Genomic DNA, 24,504 nt, shown 5'->3' with positions numbered 1-24,504 from the left:
ACCCCCCACCGTATACTGCGCTAGAGCGCTCTGTTACGGATCGTGCCGGCACTGGAGCCGCTCGCCTCGGTGACCGAGATCACAAAATAATCTGGAAGAGTTTGAAAAAAAGTGTTAACAACCAGAAATTTCAACGATTACATTTGTGGTGATGTTATTGTATGGCAGCATCAGGGAAAGAAGGTTATTAGTTACCCAAAGCACTAAATCCTTCTGCCGTGGTTTAGCTCCAGCCAGCAACTAAGCACCACGCAGCCGCTCGCTCACCCCCCTCCTCTGGTAGGATAGGGGAGAGAATCGGGAGGGCACAAGTAGGAAAACTCGCGGGTTGAGATAAAAACAGTTTAATAATGGAAATAAAACAAAGTAGAACAGTAATAATAACAATGAGAACAACAACAATAACAGAATATACAAAACAGGCAATGCACAACACAACCGCTCGCCGACCGCGTGTCACGAATGGGGGGTGAGCCCTCACACACACCTGGTTTTTATACTGAGCATGATGTCACATGGTATAGAATACCCTGTGGAGAGATAAGACCTGAACACCTGGCTTAGTTGTTCCTTCTGTGAGGAAACTGTAAACATCAAGATGTAAAAGCTCTCAGTTAAGAATGCTGCTTGCGGTTACCCTGAGGTGTGGCCTAATGAGTACCAGCTGATTCAAGAGCCAAAACAGGTGAAGGGAATTGTAAGCAGACATGTGATCATTGCCGGAAGGAAGATATCAGAGAGGCAACGGAGAGTGACAGTGATGAGAAGCAATGGGGAGAGTGATAGAGGAGTGAAGCAATGGAGAAAGACAGAAAGCTGAGGCAATGGTGAGAGAGACTGTGGGACTGCCCTGCTATGATAGAGGCTCCAGAGGGTCTGTGCTATCTTACACCACAAATGGTGACCCAGATGGGACTGAAAGAGGAAAGGCTCCAGTATTGCTGTGCTTTTATATGTGAGGGTCAGTGATGAGTGCTGGCATGTATTATCTGATGTAGAGTTGATGTATATCATCACTGTAGCTCCAGAATTACTCTGAGACCCACCTAGGTGAGCCGCTGCAGGGAAGTTATATGAACTCTATACATCAGTTATGGGACAGTCGGCGTCTCAGTCACAGAAGCTTCAACTTGAAATGTTTCAATGTATTTTTTGAAGGTAACAAGGCAATGGAGAACAGGAAAGGTCTCTGTATTAGTTAGTAGTGTTAAACTTGTATCTCTGTAGTGTTAAGTTTGTATCTCTGTATTAGAAGTGTTAAGATAGGTTTAGTATTTGTAAGATAGGTTTAGTAAGTTAAGCTTTGTAAAATAGGTTTAGTAAGTTAAGATTTGTATTAGAAGTGTTAAGTTAAGCTCTGTATTTTGGAGAATGGCTAAGCCCATATTGGGATGCGTCATTACTCTGGTGTCACGAGTGAGTGGTTTAGAGGCCGCTTAAAGAATCACCGTCAAAGAAACTAGCAGAAAGTGATTTTAATAGAGATTTATAAAGGTGCGACCTAATAGAATTCCATGGCAAGGTTCACTCTATTACTTATTACATGGGTGAAACATACAAGGGAAAATCATCTAAGGGTTTATATTTCAGGGACAGTCTAGGTTTCATTCACAATTTAGCAACACTTAGTTATCAACTAATCATTAACAAACTTTAGTAACGCCTAATCATTAACTATTCAATATTTGCAAAATAGGTTAGTAAGTCTACTACAATCACAACTTAATTACAGATTATGCTTACTATTAGTTCACACACACAGAGAAACATACATATATATATATATATATATATATATATATAAAAATATACAGAAGGTATACCTGTTAAAAATTCCCCTCGATTCCAGTGAAGAAATATTCACGTCGAATGTCTAGGCATTCCCTCTCAACGGGCGAAGGGTTGAGCTTCGAAAGGGACTCACCCAGGACCCAGTGATCCTCTGAATATCGCAGGCCTGAAAGATCGCAAGCTCTGAGAGGCGTCCCACTCAGAGGGAGATGCTGGGTGCAGCCGCTGCGGTCCAGGAGAGCTCAAAGGGCCTCACTTAGGACCACCATTTATAGGTTCGCAAGTGGTTGGCTTTAGTCATCCGTAAATTTCCATCCTGGCCACAGTCCCAGGTGGTAATTACTAAAGAATTCTCAAGGTTTCGGTGTTGTTCTGCTGGACACCCGGGCCAGGCAGTAGGAGTATGTTCCCAGCCTCAGCTATGCAGATTTTCTGATACAGTCAAGGAGTGCTCAACTGCCAGACTCAATACACCAAGGCCGAGGTTTCATGGAAATTTCTGAGATCAACAAGCAGCCCAGATCAACAAGTGCCCAGGGAAGAAAGGGGGGGTATGAATGCACCACCACAATCCACCCCATGACTAAAGTCAATCCATCTTGATCACAGAGTGGCGGTGTGGTCGCCTCTTGCCTCTGTGCTTATAAACAGATCAATGTCATATTCCAATTGTAATTTGAGGGAAATTTTTGGTTGGTATACTTAATTATCAATAGACTTAACTATTAAGGTTTTATTAAGTACAATTAAGCAATGTTATATATGCGAGGAGGTTTTGGTATTAGTGCCATTTGTTTAGTTATTTTCCACACTTTAACACATAGAATAATGTTCAACAATAAGCATAGCAGAATAGAAATTAATAAAATTGTTATGGGATGTAAAACCCAATTCAAAGTTCCTGTTGCTGTTGGTGACTATCTAAATAAAACATCCCACCAGTGATGTTCTCCATCCTTCTTCATCTTTTCTAGGACATGATGTATCTTCTCTGCATCATGATGGACCGTAACCAGAGTTCTTTGTCCGTTGTTTCGAATCTGGTTTAGCAATTGACTTAGGTCATCATGTTGTAACAGTTTTCGTACTAATGTGAGATTCATTCCAATGGGGGTAGGTAGTAGATCTTGATAAGATGTATAGCTTGATTGTAGCAACTGATGGGTTGTAACAGGAGCTGAATAGTTGAAGTCGCATCCCATAATCTTAGTAAAATTACAAATACAGATATTTGAGTGGTTAGATGTTTCCACAATTACGTTATCTGTAAATATAGAATCACAAAGAGTTCTCATGCAAACACATCCATTTCCAACATATATAAGTACAGTTTCAGGGGTTTCATCAGGATGTATTTCAAAATTACAAACATTTTGTTTAGTGTCAAGACAAATGTCTTGGGCTTTAATGGTATTGCTTTCACAAATAAATCCCTGTTGTTCTCACAAAACACATGCATCAACATCAATCGTTTGCCATTTATTCCCATTTTTTTGGGTCCATACTCTATGTTCTAACGGGTAGAGTACCGTTCCGTTGTGATTTAATCCTAGCGCAATGATTCGGTATATGATATATACCGAAGCATTGCGTATTGTCAAAACAAAAGCTGTGACTTTTCTGTCAGTGGAGTCGTAAGTAAAATTGACTAGACGCCACCAAGATTGAAATTCTTTTTCAAATTTAGTTGCATTATCCCAAACTACCTTTCGGATTTCAGTGGGCAAGATGCCCTCATCACCTTCCCTTATAATAGCTGCCACGGTAAGTTGTATCCATAATTGAGCCTGGATGCAGCTAAGAGCTAGAGAAATATTATTTTGAATTGTGCCAAATGTATTTGTGATTAGTTGGTGGTCCCTTTCATTAATTCTTTCCCATGTAGGCAATATATTAGCCAAAAGCCACTGGCTTGTTCCTAATGCTGTCAAAGATGATTGTAATGGGTGTTCTAATTTATGTAAATCACTTGTTGCTGAATTTATTTTGTTTGCTAAAACTTCAGCATCCATGCTGTACAATATTCCTAGTCCCGTTCCTAGGATGCCAGTTACATCTCTCCTTGATTGTTTTGGAGAGGTGAGGGTTCATCCATGTAGCCACGCTAACCATCCTGTAAAAGATGTATTCAGGAATGGTGAGCAAGCAGGTTTAATTGTCGAGATATCAACTTGCATTGATAGCTCCACTCGTTTTAGAGACCACGATGGATTAAATAGCACTTGCTGTTGTCCTATGTTCTTGATTATATAGGGACCAATGTTATAAATGTGAGGAGACAGTTTGATAGGAGGCTGAGTTGGTGAATGTGGTTGTGCGGTATCAATCCTGAATTGAAAACCTAAGCTGGAATGAGAGTTAGGGTTTGTCCAAAGACACCTTACGTGTACTGAATGGGATATAGTAACGGTATACCAACATTCTTGTTGAAAAGGACAGGTATGTATGTTGTCTTTTCCTTCAATGTTGTTTACAAGAATGTGTAAGGTTGTTGTCATACATTTAGTATGATTTTCAATTCGGCATCTTATCAAAATGGTGTCTCCTTTGGTTCCTTTTAAGGATGGAATTTGTTGGTTTTCATTTTCGTCTTTAATAATCCATTCCTGCCTATGAAAGGCGATGTTATTGTGTAGTGCTATTGCAGATAAATTTAGATTAGATGTAGGTATGTTAAAAGACACATATGCATCAATCCACGGCCACCTTGTCGTACACAAATTCCAAATTTTTCATTCACTAATCATAAAATCAAACAATAGTTCTACACCACAATTACTTCAGAAGCAAAAAGTGAGTACAGGTTGCGTGAAAGTGAAATTGTACCAACAACCTGGTTCTGGTGTCTTATAGCAAGATTTCTCATTGTCTTTACGTTTAGAAAAATCAGTGTAGTATATTTTAATTTCAGTGCGTTTTTTTGTGGGTAGATCCATTGATTATACAGCACCCTATTTTTATTTCTTCCTCTGGTGTGGCTCATAGTGATAAAATTTGATGAATGTTATTATTATTGTGAGATATCTTAATTTCTTTCTGGTGTAGTGTCTCCCATCTCCATTCATCTTTTGAATATGTCTTATTCCCATGTATAACTAAAACAGCAAGGTTCAGGTTTGTCTTTTCTGTTGGTAGGGTTCCCATATTTCCAGTGTAATTTAGTAGTGCATGGTCCCAGGGATCTTGTGTCTGAACTAAAAGGATTATACTTATCTCGACTAAAAGGAAGAATAAAATTGGGTTGGGGAGATGCTGCTGCTGTTGTTGCCATCGGTATAGGTTCATCTTCTCCTGTTTAAAAAAAAAAGAAAGAAGACGTTTCGGTGGGGAAGGCCAAACGGGTTACCCCTTTTAGAAAGAAGGAAGAATCCGTCTAGTACTGATTCTATGTTTTGCACCACTGCTATCAGTAGCTTCCCAAGCAAGTGGGCCACGGGGTTTAGTTAAAGTCATAGGCACAGTTCCAATTTGTGGTAAATTTACCATAACAGGTTGCCCTGGCTGTAATGTTAGTGGACATTTTCTTTCATCAGTAGGGGGGGTATTAGATTTAGCTTTTACAAAGAATGCTCAGCTCACAGGGCTTCCAGTGGGTCCGTATGGATTGTTTAATTGATGGAGTACTTCTAAAAGTTGTGTATCCCACCGGACTTTGTGTGGCTTAAGGCTCTGTTTTAATAAGCCATTAGCTCGTTCTATCATCCCATTTGATTGGGGGTAGTAAGGGGTGCGGAATACTCATTGAATTTCTTTCTGTTTTGTCCATTCTTGCACTTCCCTATTTGTGAAATGTGTGCTTTGGATAGCATCAGGAGTAGATAGACTAGAGAACCAAGAAGATAGTCCTCGTACTGTGTTTTTCCCATCAGCTTTTCGGCATTTAGTTGCCATAAGCAAGCCGGAGACTACTTCTACCCCGTGAGGATATATCGATATCCTGCAGAAGATTTTAGTGGCCCAATGTAATCAATTTGCCATGTAGACCACAGAGTCTTTCCCTGACTGATATGTAAGGGGGGTGCTTTAGCAGGGTGATTCATTTGTAATTTTAATCTACATTGAGGGCATTCTGTAAGAATAATTTCACAGGTTTTCCTGTTTAGGGGCCAACCCCTACTTTGTGCAGCAAAATAAAGTGCTGCTTTACCTGTATGACCTAATTTTTGATGTAGCCATTCTCCCAATCGATACCACTCAGAATTTAAGGAATTTCCTATTTTTATTTTTCTAATTTTTGCCAATTCATCTACCTTTTGATTCCAGTTTGTGGCTGGTTCATTATTTTTGGCATGAGCTTTCACCCATCCCATCTTGAATGGAGTGTTTCTGGCTATTTTAAGGAATAGTTGCCAATCTTGAGATCTCCAAACTGGAGATCTATTTACTTCCCAGTTCAGGACTTCCCACTGACAAAGCCACTGCGTGGCACCTGCCCACACGGCATAGGAGTCGACATAGATCACTTTTGCTCCGTTTTGTGCTGCTAGAACAACTGCCCTTAATTCTCCTACTTGTGCACTACCTTCACCTTTTTCTATGATTTGTTTGCCAGTGTTGATGTTTAATGCAGCAGCCTTGTATTGCCATCTGCCATCTATTCTCCTTGCTGAGGCATCAGTAAACCAAATATCTTCTGATGGTGTTCCCTCGGTGAGGGGAGGTGAATTTAAAATAGGTGATGGTTTAAAAGGTTGTTGTAATGCTAATGGGTCTGCATTTATAGGCATCTGTAATTTAGAGAGTTTAGTGTGTCCTTCAGTTAATCTCATTTCTTCTGCAATTCCTGTCAAATAAGCATACCATTTCCTAATTGTAGGCTTTTGTGCAATTCCTTCTGGGGGGGCAGTCCCCTTTAGAACTGCTTCTAATAAATTAAATGGACCTCTGGTTTGTACAGGTTGTTCCTGGTGTATTTTCTCAGCTTGTTTCACTGCTCGGACTAAAGACAAAAGTCCTTTTTCCCACTCGGAATATCTCTGTTCTGTCTCTTTAAGTGCAGTCGAACTGAACATCAAAGGTCTTTTTGGTCCATCAGGGCCAGTTTGGAACAGGTTACAGTAAGTACCGTGTTCAGCAAAAACCCATTCTGCTATAATAGGGTCGTGGGGGTGTACTGGTCCCAATGATTTTAATTCCTGAATTAGAGTTTTGACTGCCTCTTCATGTTCTGAATTCCATTCCCATGATTTTCCTTTTCGTAAAAGTGAATATAGTGGGCGAGCAATGATAGAAAATCCAGGTACATGTTTCCTCCAATATCCTAAAGTACCCATGAGCTGTTGTAATTCTTTTCTAGATTGGGGCATCTGCAATTGTTCTATTTTACTTAGGGTGTCTGGTGGAATTGTTGCACTACCTGCAATCCACCAAATACCTAAAAATTTTACTTCTTTACTTGGTCCCTGACATTTCTCAGAGGGAATTTCAATTTCTGCATTATGTAACACTTGCCATACTGCTGTTGCTGCTTCCCCTACCTCTTCAGAGGAATCTCCTCCGATTAGAATATCATCTATATATTGGTACAGTTTCACATTCTGGGGAAGTGAGACTGTTTGTAAAAGCTCAGCAAGCGTGGCATGAGCGATTGTGGGTGAATGTTTATACCCCTGTGGGAGTCTGTTAAAGGTGTATTGTATACCTTCCCAAGTAAAAGCAAACTTCTCTTTATCTTTTTCCTGTAAAGGGACCATAAAGAACATATCCTTTACATCTAATGCTGCCATCCATGGGTGTGCGGCTGCTTGTAATGTGGCTGTTAAAGTTGCAATATTAGGTACGGCAGCCGTTAGCGGAGCTGTGTTGGCATTTAAGCACCGATAATCAATTGTTAATCGCCACCTCCCGTCTGGTTTTCGCACTGGCCAAACTGGTGAATTATATGGGGAGTGGGTTTTGGAAATAATGTGCCATTTTTCCAAATCTGTTATTACTTCAGAGATTCCAACTCGTGCCGCAGCAGAAATCAGATACTGCGGGACGTTAGTGATTTTTGAATCAGGGAGTACAGGAGCTGCACGGAGTACGCGCACTATCATTTCCTGATTTTTATCAGGGTTAGGGTCGACATTTGAACTGAAGGACCACACGCTGCCGTCCGGCAGACACCAGGTTCGACTGTTCAAAACATCGAAACCTAAAATATTTTCATTGTGATCTTTAATTGCAAAGCAAGTAGATGATATACGTTTCTCACCCGGGAGCCATAAATTAACTTTTGCAGTTTGGCACATAACACTTGCTCCGTTCACTCCAGTGATTTTAACTCTTTGCCGTCCGGGTCGTACACCCAGCTTCTCGGCATCTTGCTGTGTTAATATTGAAATTTGTGCTCCCGTATCTATTAAAAATTTTACCAATTGTTGTCGAGGACCAACTGGAATTAAAATATATTTTGCTTTAATGATGGGTCTAGCCTCATATTCAGAGGAATCTAAGGGGAACAAGGGGTCATCATTTCCCTCATCATAGTCATCAGGATCACCACAAATATCACCATCCAGTTCCTCAGCGGATACAATTAATTTCCTAATCTGTACAATGTCAGGGGGATTGGGAGCCCGCATAAGCATCGTCTCGATCTTTTCTTCCAACTTTTGTGATTTCTCCTTTTCTTCCTGTAACTGTTTTTGCAGCTGCTCGATTTTCAAGGACAGTATTAATTCAGCTGCCTTTCTGCCTTCTATTTCTTCTTTCAGGTCCTGCTCCCTTCTATTGTTATTCTTTCTGTACTGATAAGCAGCTTCCAAACAGGTGCCTAACATTTTGCAAATAATTCCTTTTCCATCTTTTATATAGCCCTTAGCTACTTTTAGTTGTTTTTCCACAGCTTCCCAATCATGCCAATTATTACGAGCCCATTCTTCTGAGAATTTAAGACTTGGATTTATTCCATGTTTTTGTAAGTAATCAGTGATACTACTTGCCATCCTGCCGACTACGCCAATTTGTCGCGAGTGAGTGGTTTAGAGGCCGCTTAAAGAATCACCGTCAAAGAAACTAGCAGAAAGTGATTTTAATAGAGATTTATAAAGGTGCGACCTAATAGAATTCGATGGCAAGGTTCACTCTATTACTTATTACATGGGTGAAACATATAAGGAAAATCATCTAAGGGTTTATATTTCAGGGACAGTCTAGGTTTCATTCACAATTTAGCAACACTTAGTTATCAACTAATCATTAACAAACTTTAGTAACGCCTAATCATTAACTATTCAATATTTGCAAAATAGGTTAGTAAGTCTACTACAATCACAACTTAATTACAGATTATGCTTACTATTAGTTCACACACACACAGAAACATATATATATATAAAAATATACAGAAGGTATAGCTGTTAAAAATTCCCCTCGATTCCAGTGAAGAAATATTCACGTCGAATGTCTAGGCATTCCCTCTCGGGGAAGATCATGGAGCGGTTGGTTTTGAGGGTGCTCACGAGCCATGTCCGGGACAACCAGGGGATCAGGCCCAGCCAGCACGGGTTCATGGAAGGCAGGTCCTGCTTGACCAACCTGATCTCCTTCTATGACCAGGTGACCCGCCTAGTGGATGAGGGAAAGGCAGTGGATGTGGTCTACTTGGACTTCAGTAAAGCCTTTGACACTGTCTCCCACAGCATTCTCCTAGAGAAGCTGGCGGCTCACGGCCTAGACAAGTACACTCTTCGCTGGGTAAAAAACTGGCTGGACGGCCGAGCCCAGAGAGTTGTGGTCAACGGAGTTAAATCCAGTTGGCGGCCGGTCACGAGCGGTGTTCCCCAGGGCTCAGTGCTGGGGCCGGTCCTGTTCAATATCTTTATCAACGATCTGGACGAGGGGATCGAGTGCTCCCTCAGTAAGTTTGCAGATGACACCAAGTTGGGCGGGAGTGTTGATCTGCTCGAGGGTAGGAAGGCTCTGCAGAGGGACCTGGACAGGCTGGATCGATGGGCCGAGGCCAACTGTATGAGGTTCAACAAGGCCAAGTGCCGGGTCCTGCACTTCGGCCACAACAACCCCATGCAACGCTACAGGCTTGGGGAAGAGTGGCTGGAAAGCTGCCCAGAGGAAAAGGACCTGGGGGTGCTGGTTGACAGCCGGCTGAACATGAGCCGGCAGTGTGCTCAGGTGGCCAGGAAGGCCAACGGCATCCTGGCCTGTATCAGAAATAGTGTGGCCAGCAGGAGTAGGGAGGTGATCGTGCCCCTGTACTCGGCCCTGGTGAGGCCGCACCTCGAATACTGTGTTCAGTTTTGGGCCCCTCACTACAAGAAGGACATGGAGGTGCTGGAGTGTGTCCAGAGGAGGGCAACGAAGCTGGTGAAGGGCCTGGAGCACAAGCCTTATGAGGAGCGGCTGAGGGAACTGGGGTTGTTTAGCCTGGAGAAGAGGAGGCTGAGGGGAGACCTCATCGCGCTCTACAACTACCTGAAAGGAGGTTGTAGCGAGGTGGGTGTTGGTCTCTTCTGCCAAGTAACTAGCGATAGGACAAGAGGAAATGGCCTCAAGTTGCACCAAGGGAGGTTTAGATTGGACATTAGAAGAAATTTCTTTACTGAAAGAGTGGTCAGGCCTTGGAACAGGCTGCCCAGGGAAGTGGTGGAGTCACCATCCCTGGAGGTATTTAAAAGACGTGTAGATGAGGCCCTTAGGGACATGGTGTAGAGGGCATGGTGGTGTTGGGTTGACGGTTGGACACGATGATCTTAGAGGTCTTTTCCAACCTGTATGATTCTATGATTCTATGATTCTATAAACAACTCATTCTGATTCAAATCTGGATCCAAGCTGGAAGTGCCTTGGGTTTAGCATTTAGCACTGAGCCCATTTCAACACAGAACAAACAGCAGAAAGTTTCCACAGCATTTGCAGTTTTATTGGAAATCAGCAGATGGTGCTTCCACAAGGCCCTTTACAAGTTCTGCTTAATGAAATATATAGGTGGCTAGGTCGTGCTGAAATGTTAATTTTAACTGTCATGCCTGGCTGTGTATCCCACCTGTAAGGTCTGTTCATTGACCGAGTTTCTTGCATTTTTTTAATTGCTGACCTACCCGTAAAATGGGCGAATTATGTCAGAAGCTTCACTGTTACGCCTCTACGGATGACATAGTAGGTATTCAGAGTCTGTCATTCTACATCCCCTGAAGCTTGAACCAGTGATAAGAACAAACTGCATAGCTACTTTGCAAGGTTTCCTTGAAATCTAAAAATACTGACTTAAGTTAGACTGCGGGACAAAGCCCTGTGCAATCCTGGAATAAGTATCCCACCTGAAGAGGAAAAAGAGCTTCAGGGATCAAACAGCAGGCTTGGGACAGATAACAACTGGTGCTAGCACTGATGTGTTTAGGGGTAAAAGTATCAAAAGCAGAGGCGCAGCTGCTTGCACAGCCACCATCTATCTTGATTTCAGGGCCAGCAAGGGAAGTTACTCCATGCCTCCACTTATTTGGCTTGTACCCTCAGCTACACAGATACCTGTCCTTCTCCCCTTCCCTTCTGCCCCACAGTTGGCAAATAGCGGAGGGAAACAGTCATGAGGCAGAAGCCTTTTGTGCCCTCTTTCAACATGTGCCACCAGAACTGTTAGGATGTGACAGAAGAGATCATATGCTGTCAAGGGACAGTATGTTCCTCCTCTCCCTAGAGGCAGGCTCCCTTTCCACCTCCAGTGCAGCACGTGGGTGGGTCCTCCCTCATCTGGGTTATCAGACAGATAATCTGAGCACTGGTGACTGCATTATCCCTGCAGCTACCTGGTGCACATTCTGTATTTGACAGCAGAGCCTCAAAATAGGCCAGGACCCAATATTTCATTCATAATTGCACTCATATTATAACATGCAGATATATTATCATTACTGTAAATTTACAGTGACCTAGGACAAAACAAATGAAATTATTTTCTCAGAATGACACAAGAAAGACCAGTAGGGATTTTCCAACTGCTATGTTCTATTTTAACCCCAAATCCATCTTTCTCCTTTGCAAATTAACCTTACCAGTACAATGTCAGTCTATTTATATCCAATACCTTATTCCTTAGCAGTGGATTCCTGAAGGTATTCTTGCAAAATGCTTAACAGCCTAAGGCCTGGGAGAAATAAAAACTGTTTCCTTGGTTCCCAGCTATTTCTGATGGGATGAATAATCCCTTTAAATCTGACAGCAGCTAATATACCCAGTCAGTGGTAACAATTATTTCCTGAAAGCAACTGATCTGTGTACCTCAAATTCCGTCTTTCCTTAGAGATATCTGGGGAAAGGAAGCCACTCCAGGAACAAAATAAGATGTCATCATAGTTTGAAAAGGTCATCTGGTGAAATTCATGGAGAAGGGAGTCAAAGAAGTAGCTACTGACAATTTAAATTTAAAAGGAATCAGTTTCATGATCCTGAAGATGTCCCTCCACCCATCTCCCTAAAAAAACCCTAGAGTTTCCATTTTCCTTTCACCTTGGGATCTCTGAAGCTGATTTTTATTTACTTACTTTACAAGGAATTCAGATTAATACAAGTTTGCTATTTTCTGTTTTCTCCACAAAAGGAGAATGGCCACCAAAGCTCAGAAACCATCAGCAAAACAGGTGAGGGAATCTAGAGCAACCGCATGTAATCCTTGATGTGACATGAATTAACTGTGCAGAGACAAGACATCTGAGAGGGCGGCACACCTCATAGACCTTAGACCGTGGGGTTCCCATGGACCTGGTGGGAACACTCCTCAAGGAACACAGCAGAAATGCCCCTCTGGACAGCTGCATGCTAAACATCTGTCTTTCATTAAGGCCTTTCAGAGCATCAGAGCTCGGGTGCGATCAGAGTGGTCTCAGGGGGGGCATCCCTCGTGGCACGTTGTTAGAAAGACACTGGAGACATTTCCCGCATGTGACTGAAATCCCATCCTGTTCCACTAGAGGGTTATGCCTAAAGGATAAGCCTAAGCAGCGGCAGCAGCGGCAGTAACAGGCAGGATGGTGTGCTCTGCCTTGGTGTAGTGCTAATTTTCATTTTCCAAATACAGGGGTACAGCTTCTACTTTACACCACTAGTTGTTCTTGCAGGAACAATTTATGAAACATAAAAACCCCTAAATGTTATCCTTTTCCCCAGACGGTGTCTCTGCGCCTTCAAAGCTCCCCCTACAAATCTTTCTCGGTCTGATTTTGCTGCCTATGGAACAAGAAAACTTATCTGATTATAAGACATTAAGACAAAATAAAATGCTAAATGATATGTAAGCTCTGCCATACAAAAGAACTACTTTTTTAATGATAAAGCACGTTTACAGCATAAAAAAGGAATTTTTGCAGAAGAGTTTGGCTGAAATAACAGACCATGCATAATAACCATGTAACTGAGAAAGTGATGGATACTGGTCTAATAACAGACATCACCTCTACCTGTATACCTTGTCTGAAAAGGAATGCTCAAAAAAGAGATATCAGATTTGAAGATAACCTTAATTCTGCCCATAAAAGGACATTGCTGTAATTGACTCACAAACATCCTATCACTTTAAGCAAAATATTAAAATATTAAAGAAAAAAAATTAATTGTAAATAAAAACCTACTATCTACCTTCGCTCCCCACATCCATACATACTTTTAGTTGTGACAATTCATCTTTGTATCAAGTTGTTACGTTTTTAACTTGGGGCTGGAACCTTGTTGCAGTTTAACCCGGCAGGCAGCCAAACACCACACAGCCACTCGCTCACTCCCCTCCTGCCACAGTGGGTGGGAATTGGAAAAAAGGAAGAAAAATTTGTGGATTCAGATAAAGACAGTTTAACAGACCAGAAAAGGAAGGGATAAAAACATTATTATTATTAATATTATTATTATTATTAATAATAATAATAATAATAGTAATAATGATGGTAGAATATACAAAGTAAGTGAAGCACAATGCAAATGCTCACCACACGCTGACTGATAACCAAGTAGCGATCGCTACTTCCTGGACCACGCCTCCTATTTATATACTGAGCATGACGTCATATGGTATGGAATACCCCGTTGGCCAGTTGGGTTAGCTGTCTCGGCTATGCTCCCTCCCAGCTTCTTGTGCACCTGGCAGAGCATGAGAAGCTGAAAAGCCCTTGACTAGCAGGGTACTTAGCAACAACTAAAACATCACTGTGTTATCAACATTCTTCTCTTACTAAATCCAAAACACAGCACTAGGAAGAAATTTAACCCTATCCCAGCCAAAATCAGGACAGTATCCACCCCTTATTCTATACCATCTACATCATGCCCAGGTCTCACATTTTCCAATACATTCCAATTCATCACCACCACTTTTCCTGCCTTTTGATATATACACACAGATATCATTCCCTTAGTCTATGGGCCATCCCTCTAAAACGTCCATTGAGTTCATTTAGTCCATGACTTTGGGCTCCATCTGTCATAACAGTCTTTCAGGGCAGGAGAGATGGTGTGTGGTGTTGGATTGTTGCGTCCTGAAGCCAGTTCTGGTTCCATTATTGCTGCGCTCGTCCGGTTCTATCATCGTTGCACTTTGCTTGGTTTCATCGGAGTTCCTTCTTCATTAATTTGGGTGATTCTTACTGCAGTACCATTTATATGACATACAGCAAACATAGAAGTGATGACATACAGTATTCTATAGCAATTAACATCATACAATTCTGTTCATTGGCTATTTTCACCCAAAATCAAATCCCCTTGAGGTACACACCAGACTTCCCCATCCTTTCGCATTACCCACCAAGTGCACCCAGGTCCTTGAGCAAAAGCAATCCCACAAATGGGTTTTCCCTTGCCCAAGGCAGGAGTAACCCAGACTGTCTTCCCCACCATATTTCTTATGTGCATGACATGGACTTTATCCCCCTCTACAGTACGTAAAAGTTTTGACTGGGCAAGACCAGCTCGATTGAAAGATCCCCTGGTGTTGACTAACCACGTGGCTTTTGCTAAATGTGTATCCCAATGCTTGAATGTCCCACCACCCATTGCTCTCAGTGTTGTCTTTAGCAGTCCATTGTATCATTCGATTTTCCCAGAGGCTGGTGCATGGTAGGGGATGTGATATACCCACTCAATGCCATGCCCTTTGGCCCAGGTGTCTATGAGGCTGTTTTGGACATGAGTTCCGTTGTCAATTCTTTCTGGGGTGCCATGTCGCCATAAGACTTGCTTTTCAAGGCCCAGGATGGTGTTCCGGGCAGTGGCATGGGGCACAGGATATGTTTCTAGCCATCCGGTGGTTGCTTCCACCATGGTGAGCACATAGCACTTGCCGTGGCGAGTTTGTGGGAGTGTGTTATAATCAATCTGCCAGGCCTCCCCATATTTGTATTTCAACCATCGTCCTCCATACCAAAGAGGCCTTACTCGTTTGGCTTGCTTGATTGCAGCGCATGTTTCACATTCATGGATAACCTGGGCAATAGCGTCCATGGTCAAGTCCACCCCTCGATCACGAGCCCATCTGTATGTTGCGTCTCTTCCTTGATGGCCCGAGGCGTCATGGGCCCACCGAGCTAGAAATAATTCACCCTTATGTTGCCAGTCCAGATCCACCTGAGCCACTTCAATCTTAGCAGCCTGGTCCACCTGCTGGTTGTTTTGATGTTCTGCAGTGGCCCGACTCTTGGGTACGTGAGCATCTACGTGATGTACTTTTACAGCCAGGTTCTCTACCCGGGCAGCAATATCTTGCCACAGTGCAGCAGCCCAGATGGGTTTGCCTCTGCGCTGCCAGTTGTTCTGCTTCCACTGCTGCAACCACCCCCACAGGGCATTTGCCACCATCCATGAGTCAGTATAGAGATAAAGTACTGGCCATTTTTCTCGTTCAGCAATGTCCAAGGCCAGCTGGATGGCTTTCACCTCTGCAAACTGGCTCGACTCACCTTCTCCTTCAGCAGTTTCTGCAACTTGTCGTATAGGAATCCATACAGCAGCTTTCCACCTCCGATGCTTTCCCACAAGGTGACAGGACCCATCAGTGATCAGGGCATATTGCTTCTCGTTTTCTGGTAGTTTATTATACAGTGGGGCCTCTTCAGCACGCATCACCTCCTCCTCTGGGGATATTCCAAAATCTTTGCCTTCTGGCCAGTCCATAATCACTTCCAAGACTCCTGGGCGACTGGGGTTTCCTATTCGGGCCCGTTGTGTGATCAGCACGACCCACTTACTCCACGTAGCATCGGTTGCATGATGTGTAGAGGGGACCCTCCCTTTGAACATCCAGCCCAGCACCGGCAGTCGGGGTGCCAGGAGGAGCTGTGCTTCAGTACCAACCACTTCCGAAGCAGCTCGAACCCCTTCATGTGCTGCCAATATCTCCTTCTCAGTTGGAGTGTAGCAGGCCTCGGATCCTCTGTATCCCTGACTCCAAAACCCCAGGGGTCGACCTCGAGTCTCCCCTGGTGCTTTCTGCCAGAGGCTCCAGGTAGGACCATTCTCCCCGGCTGCGGTGTAGAGCACATTCTTCACATCTTGTCCTGCCCGGACTGGCCCAAGGGCTACTGCATGAACTATCTCCCGTTTAATTTGCTCAAAGGCTTGTTGTTGCTCAGGGCCCCATTTGAAATCGTTCTTCTTCCTGGTCACTTGACAGAGGAGGCTTACAATCAGGCTGTAATCTGGAATATGCATTCTCCAAAAGCCCACAACGCCTAAGAAAGCTTGTGTTTCCTTTTTGCTAGTTGGTGGGGACAGGGGTGTTATTTTGTTGATCACATCCATTGGGATCTGACGACGTCCATCTTGCCATTTTATTCCTAAAAACTGGATCTCCTGTGCAGGTCCCTTGACCTTACTTTGTTTTATGGCAAAACCAGCCTTCAGAAGAATTTGAATTATTCTGTCCCCTTTCTGAAAAAATTCTTCTGCTGTGCTGCCCCACACGATGATGTCATCAATGTACTGCAGATGTTCCGGAGCCTCACCCTGTTCCAGTGCGGTGTGGATCGGTCCATGGCAAATGGTAGGGCTGTATTTCCACCCCTGGGGCAGTCGGTTCCAGGTGTACTGGACGCCCCTCCAAGTGAAAGCAAACTGTGGCCTGCACTCTGCCGCCAAAGGGATGGAGAAGAAGGCATTAGCAATGTCAATTGTGGCGTACCACTTGGCTGCCTTTGACTCCAGTTCGTATTGAAGTTCTAGCATGTCCGGCACGGCAGCACTCAGTGGCGGCGTGACTTCGTTCAGGCCACGGTAGTCTACTGTTAGTCTCCACTCTCCATTAGACTTTCGCACTGGCCATATGGGACTGTTAAAGGGTGAGCGAGTCTTGCTGATCACTCCTTGGCTCTCCAGTCGACGAATCAGCTCATGGATGGGGATCAGGGAGTCTCGGTTGGTGCGATATTGCTGCTGGTGCACTGTTGTGGTAGCGATTGGTACCTGTTGTTCTTCAACCCTCAGCAACCCCACAACAGAAGGGTCCTTTGAGAGACCAGGCAAGGTGGACAGCTGTTTAGTTTCCTCCGTCTCCAGGGCAGCTATACCAAAAGCCCACCGATACCCTTTTGGGTCCTTGAAATACCCTCTCCTGAGGTAGACTATGCCAAGGATGCACGGAGCCTCTGGGCCAGTCACAGTGGGGTGCTCCTGCCACTCATTCCCGGTCAGGCTCACTTCGGCCTCCAATACAGTTAGCTGTTGGGATCCCCCTGTCACTCCAGAAATACAAATGGGTTCTGCCTCTTCATAGCTTGATGGCATCAGGGTACACTGTGCACCGGTGTCCACTAGAGCCTTATACTCCTGTGGGTCTGATGTGCCAGGCCATCGAATCCACACAGTCCAGTAAACCCGGTTGTCCCTTTCCTCCACCTGGCCGGAGGCAGGGCCCCTCTAGTCCCGGTCATAGTATCTGTTTCTCACTTCTTGCAAACGCGAGTCAAGAATTCCTTCATTACAATCCAAAGTAAGATCAGCCCTTCTACTCTGTCTGGGGAACTGTTCTCTGGAAACTGGACCGTCGTGAGACAGTTTTTTCCTGACAACTGGAGCAGCATTTTTCCTGGGAGAACCCCCTTGTGTGATTGTTTTTCCTTGCAACTCACGTACACGTGCCTCTAGGGTCATGGTAGGTTTTCCATCCCACTGCCTCATGTCCTCTCCGTGGTCGCGCAGGTAAAACCACAGGGTGCCCCGGGGTGTGTACTTTCTATATCCTCTCTTGAGCAGAAAAACGTTGACTCCTAATGGCTGAGATACTGGTCCATACAGGTGGAGAATAGGACCTATCCTCTTTGTGTTGCTGGACCTCCCGGGACAGTTTCTCCAAAGCTGAGACAAGGGAGGAGGAGACAGTTTCTTCGTATTCCCGGAGATTGCTAACCATCTCATCCACCCTTGGTGCTTATTCCTCTTTCCAGCACAGTACTGCCAATGAACTGGCATACGATGCTGGTGCGCTCTGTACCAACTTCCGCCACAGGGGTCGCGTGCACTGGTCTACATCTGGATCTTTGGGCGTTTGGTCGTTGTCCAGGTTACTATAAACCACCTCCAGCATGGCTAATTCTCTCAGGTACTGGATACCTCTCTCCATAGTGGTCCATTTGCCTGGGCGAAATATAACTGTCACTCCAGAAATACAGATGGGTTCTGCCCCTCTATAGCTTGATGGCATCAGGGTACACTGTGCACCAGTGTCTACGAGAGCCTTATACTCCTGTGGGTCTGATGTGCCAGGCCATCAAATCCACACAGTCCAGTAAACCCAGTTGTCCCCTTCCTCCACCTGGCTGGAGGCAGGGCCTCTCTAGTCCTGGTCATAGTACTCGTTACTCACTTCTTGTAAGTACGAATCGAAAGTCCCTTTATTAAGATCGGAAGTAGAATCAGCCCTTCTACTCTGTCTGGGGAACTGCTCACTGGAGACTGGAGCGCAGTTTTCCTGGGAGAACCCCCTTCTGTGATTGTTTTTCCTTGCAACTCACGTACCCGTGCCTCTAGGGTCGAGGTAGATTTTCCATCCAACTTCCTCATGTCCTCTCCGTGGTCACGCAGGTAAAACCACAGGGTGCCCTGCGGTGTGTACCCACTATATCTTCTCTCTTGATCTGAGGGACGCTTACTCCTAATGGCTGAGATACTGGCCCGTACAGGTGGGGAGTAGGACATATCCTCTTTGAGTTGCTGGAACTCCCGAGACAGTTTTTCGGACAGTTTCTCCACAGCAGAGACGCAGGCCCGTAGGGAGGAAGAGAGACTTTCTACGTATTGCCAGAGTTGGCCAGCCAATTCATCCACCATTTGTTTCTCTCCATCTTTGCAGGTCATTATTGCCAATGAGTTTGCATGCGACGCTGGTGCGCTCCGTACAATCTTCCACATGACCACATGGGTCGGGTGCATTTGACTTTATCTGGATCTTTGGATAACTGCTCGTTGTTCAGGTCATCATAAATCACCTCCAGCACGGCTAATTCCCTCAGGTACTGGATACCTTTCTCCATGGTGGTCCACTTGCCTGGGTGACATATAACATCTTCCTTGAAGGGATACCTTTCCTTCACGCCTGACAGCAGTCGCCTCCAGAGGCTGAGGACCTGTGTCCCTTTTCCGATTGCTTTGTCAATACCCGCTTCCCTAGCAATGGATCCCAGCTGTTTGGCTTCCTTCCCCTCTAATTCCAGGCTACTGGCCCCATTATCCCAGCATCGGAGCAGCCAGGTGACAATATGCTCGCCTGGACGACGGCCGAAATCTTTCCGCATATCTCGCAACTCATTCCGGGATAAGGATCGGGTGGTTTCCGTCTCGTTTATGAGTTCTTCCTCTTCCTCCTCCCCTCCTCGTGATGGCCCTGCTTTTCCATCATCCTTTTCTACACGACCTGACTTCCACTTCAAAGATTTCTTCTTCTGTACAGGGGCGACGGATACCAGCAAGGGTTGGTCCTCTGGTTCAGCTGTAGTGCCTGTTGCTGGGGTTTGGGTAGCTGCAGTGCCTGTCGCGGGGGTTGGAGTACTTGTAGTGACTGTTGCCGGGGTTTGAGTGGCTGCAGTGCTTGTCGCACTGGTTGGAGTAACTGCAGTGACTGTTGGCGGAGTTTGAGTAGCTGCAGTGCCTGTTGCGGGGGTTGGAGTAACTGTAGTGACTGTTGCCGGGGTCTGAGTAGCCATAGTGGTTGTTGTGGGGGTTGAAGTAGCCACGGTGCCTGTCACAGGGGTTTGAGTAGCCACAGTGGTTGTCGTGCGGGTTGAAGTAGCTACAGTGCCTGTCGTGGGGGTTTGAGTAGTCACCGTGTCTGTTGCTGGGGTTGATCTCTGGACAGTATTCCTGAATAGTTGTTTAACTCTAAACAAGGCCTGAACCACATTCAGGAGACATAGCAATATGATCATGCTTGTTTGAACATCCCAAGGATATTCAAAATTCTCAGGGAATATTGTGGACGTCTTCATGAAGAGGATAGAAGAAAAAGGAGTTTCTGAAGATTTGGAAGAGAAGATGAACAAGTGGGAGAAAGTGTCCCACCCTGTCTCCCCCCTAAATTCATCCTCCGAGATGAACAGGTAAAAAGTGTAATTATTAATAGTTTCCAAAAGATAGCTCCCGAAGAACAGGAATGATGGCAGTGCTGAGTACAGGCTCGTGACCAATAATTTTATCATAACATAAAGCCAGGTCACACAGTATAGCAAAGCAATGACCTTAATCCATTTCCCAGAGATGACCAACCCCACATAAATACCGATAATCAGCAGTATAGACAGCCAGTAAGGTGCTACATACCAAAACTCCAAGAACAGATCCAACAACTCTGAGAGCAAATAAACCAACATTGTGAACAGCGAGTACTAAACTGATATAATGAATGCTTATAACAAATTTGTTTTAACCCGTTCCGGTCAGATGTGTCGTTATCTCAACCCTTTGAGCCCCACGTTGGGCGCCAAAAAGGACTGTCGTGGTTTAACCTGGCAGGCAGCCAAATACCACGCAGCCGCTCACTCACTCCCCCCACCCCCAGCGGGACGAGGAGAGAATCGGAAGGGTAAGTGTGAGAAAAACTCGTGGGTTGAGATAAAGACAGTTTAATAGAACAGAAAAGGGAAAATAATAATGATAATGATAAAATCTACAAAATTAGTGATGCACAATGCAATTGCTCACCACCCGCGCTGACCGATAACCAGGTGGCGATCGGTACTTCCTGGATCACGCCTACCATTCATATACTGAGCATGACATCACATGGTATGGGATACCCCATTAGCCAGCTGGGCTGGCTGTCCTGATTATGTTCCCTCCCATCTTGTGTACCTAGCTCAGTCAGTAGGCACGGGAGCTGTCCTTGGACTAGGAGGGCACTTAGCAACAACTGAAAACATCAGTGTGTTATCAACATTCTCCTCATACTAAATCCAAAACACAGCACTAGGAAGAAATTTAACCCTATCCCAGCCGAAACCGGGACAATAACAATGACCTCATCTTAAGCAGGTCCCAGGGTTTTTCACCCTTTCATCTTAAGCATATTTGTTTCAGAGGACAAGACTTCAATGATTTAATACATATATGGCTTGGATGACTTGACTACTGCAAGTAGCTACTACATTTAGCAAGTAATGACCAGGTTGTTTCACAATGGCCTAAATTAATTAAATGATAGACTGTTGACCAGTAATACACCTTTCCCACCTGTCTTGTGTGCCCCCCCAAGTGTCTAGCCACTGAAGCATGGTCTGTTTATACCTCCACACAGATTATAATATTGTAGCAGGTGGCAGTAACAGTTGCTTTAGTTCAGGTTGAATTTAACTTTTCTTCTAATCCCCTTTTGCTTTTCAGCTGACTTTAACCTCCCCACACAAATTATTTTCTGGGTGGGATTTTGCATTATCTCAGCCAAAATAATGGGGTTTAACCTTTCTAACAGTTATAACCATTTGTGCTAAATAAACCACCTAGAAAAACAAGCCATGGTATTAAGGACTTATCTGTATGTTAAATTGTCCTGGAGTGAGCTTTTTATGGGAATTTAAAATGGAATGGCTGTTTTGAATGAATCCATCTCTGCATGCATTTTTATTTTGGGGTAGGGATAATTCCTGTGTAAGCAAGCTCCAGATAGGCCAAAAGTGATTGCTGTGTTGAGAATTGACACGGCTAAGTCAAGGTTTGTGTAAACTAGTTTGTATCTCTTTGTTTTTTAAGGAATTCTTGCAAGAACTATTAGTGGAGATTCTGGTAATTTCAAATTACTGTTCAACACCCTAAGAAGAGTTTCTTCTCTTCAGATTTAATTTCTGCAGAGAACAGTTCTTAGAAGTTTTCCCATTTACTCTTTAATAATGTAATGAGATTAGTGGATTAGAGCCCTTTTCCTCTGAACTCTTATTTACCTGTAGGTCTTTGTTATAGTTCTGTCATTTTACAGTCTCGTTTGCTTTTTTTGCTGTATTTGTTGTCATCTCTTCCTGGATATAGTTTTTTTTCAGTGAAAATTAACCAGTTGTAGATCTAAATAAAATGGACCCATGGCATTTTTTTTTAAATTGGGAGCTTTCATTACAGGAATGCCTATGGATAGTTCTTGAGTACATCTTTTAATATAAAGCTGTAAACAAAGAAACACGGGAAACGTATGGTTTCCATTGTACAGGATCTCATAAGAGAACAAAATGTGGAATCCCAGTTTGTAGTGACTGATAGACAGCTTAGAGCATAGGAAATCCTGCAGCACCGTTAATAACAACACTATCAGGACATCATCCTGGACATTCTGAACTCCAGAGTTTGCTCACAGATTATCACAAACTTAAACACATGGATAGCTCATTTATGGAAAGAAATCAAAAAGCTGTATTTAAATTAGATGAAAGATGATCCCACATGAAAATAGAACAAATCATTTCTGCACAATCCTCATTTCCAAACTGCCTCTGTCCTGGAAGGTTTTCACCAAACTTGCAGTACTGAACAGGTACCAGTCCCTCACTAGACCTCAGACTTAAACTTCTTTGTTTTCCACTTAGCAGCATTGAGGAGATTTTTCCAACTCCAATGGTGGAAGAGAAGAACAATAAGCAAAAGCTGTCTCAATGCTGCCATATACTTGAGTCGCTTGATTCTCCACTGATCATGCCATGGACTAATTCTTAGTTCCTAATTCTCATTACTACCTTTATAAGAGAAATCTTTAAATGTCTTTAAGAGACTCCATCTTAGTGCCTTGTGAAAGTGTAATTTCTGCCTTTATCCTGGTTTGTTTGGTTAGTTTTTTTTATTGGGGAATATATTGGATATATAATGAACTCCATTTTTCCATGTGTACATCAGATAAAATTACATTGTTGTCTTTGCTGGAAGCTAGATTCCCCCTCTTCCCCTCCCCCTCTGCCAGTCACAGGCTTTGTCCTTTATTGTAGACAGTTCAATGTATCTTTGGTTGCTTTTTCTCTTCATTTACCCTTCTAGCTTCAAAGAGAGAACAGTTGAGAGGCAGCTCCTTCAATAGTTTGTTGCAATTTGGTCTTGTCTTCCCAGTTGTCTCCCAGGCTCATGTGCGGTGTTGTCTCAGGGAAGCATTATCTAATCATTGTGCTGCTACAACCGGTATCTTATTTCTCTAAAAGTTTTGTAGATTAATTTTTAGAACCCTACTTTTTTTCATCCTTTGTCGTTGTTCTTAAATTGAGCTTTTATAGCAACAAATAAGGGAGTTTGGTTTTTTTACTGAGATTTTAATTTGTTTCAAAAAGCTTTTCGCTTATTTGATTCCTTTCAGAAATGCAGTTGAGGAATAGCTGATCGTCTAAAACTAACCACTATGTAATTAGTTAGCTAGCAGTTTGAGTTTCTGAGCTTCGTTTTCAGTAGTGGCCTGAGATCTGCTTGCTGTACTGGAATAATTTGTGGAGGTCATGATGTGACCTCAGCCAAAGCTGAACTCTGAGTTTGTTCACGTACTTTTCAGTCTCTGATTAATTCCTGCTCTGATCACTTTGATATTCTGCTCTTTTCTGTATAAGATTATTCTTCCCCTAGCTGCTCTACAGACTTCTGGCCTCCTTGAATTGTTCAAAATTACTTTAAGCCTCCCCATCTCCCAAAAAGAGAGGGACTACACAGCTTTAAAAATTAAAAAGATTGTTGCAGAGCACTTGTCTAACCACCTGCTGAGGTTATAATATATTTGTCTAATAAAAAACTTAAAACATTAATTTCTGCAAGGAGTTGGGAAAGAAGTTCAACAGACTGAAAGACTGAAACAATACTCTGCACAAAGTAAGTGTTAAACCTGGAAATAATTAAAAATAAAGGGATTTTGAATGGCTGAAATTTAGAAATGCTGCTTGTGAGGTGTTGTACTACAAAAAGTTGTGTAATATAGAATTTGGCTAGCGTTTGAGATACAGTTATAATTATTTTATATTTCAAATATGCTTGAAATTTGTCATCTGATTTCTTACAGAGCTGATCCTTTATCCAACATGGTTCTTACTCTCTACTAAAGAAGATGCCATTGCCTTTGCTGAAAAAAATGGTATGTATTATACGTATTAGGTATGAGGGATTCAGCTTTCTATAGACAATCTTGATCTCAAAGTATTAACAACAGAAAAAGTACAGGATAAAGTACCTTCCCTCTATTCCACAAAATTTCTAGTGCTCTACTTGAGGAGGAGGAAAACGGGGGGTGGATATTTCTGAGGGCGCTGAAGGCATTGAATCTAGGCCTTCCACTTTCTGGAAAAGTGTTCCAATCTCTTA

The 24,504-nt window shown here is 43.5% G+C and overlaps 1 non-coding gene across 1 annotated transcript; it reads left to right on the top strand.

Annotated features, from left to right (window-relative positions):
* The first annotated feature begins 960 nt into the window (after positions 1-960).
* On the top strand, positions 961-1,045 carry LOC142075141 (small nucleolar RNA SNORD45). Its single transcript, XR_012670799.1, has one exon. It is a non-coding gene; the product is annotated as a small nucleolar RNA SNORD45 (small nucleolar RNA).
* Positions 1,046-24,504: the final 23,459 nt, after the last annotated feature.

This window comes from Calonectris borealis, chromosome W, assembly GCF_964195595.1.
Source record: "Calonectris borealis chromosome W, bCalBor7.hap1.2, whole genome shotgun sequence".
NCBI lineage: Eukaryota > Metazoa > Chordata > Aves > Procellariiformes > Procellariidae > Calonectris > Calonectris borealis.
This window is presented reverse-complemented; position numbering and strand designations above follow the sequence as displayed.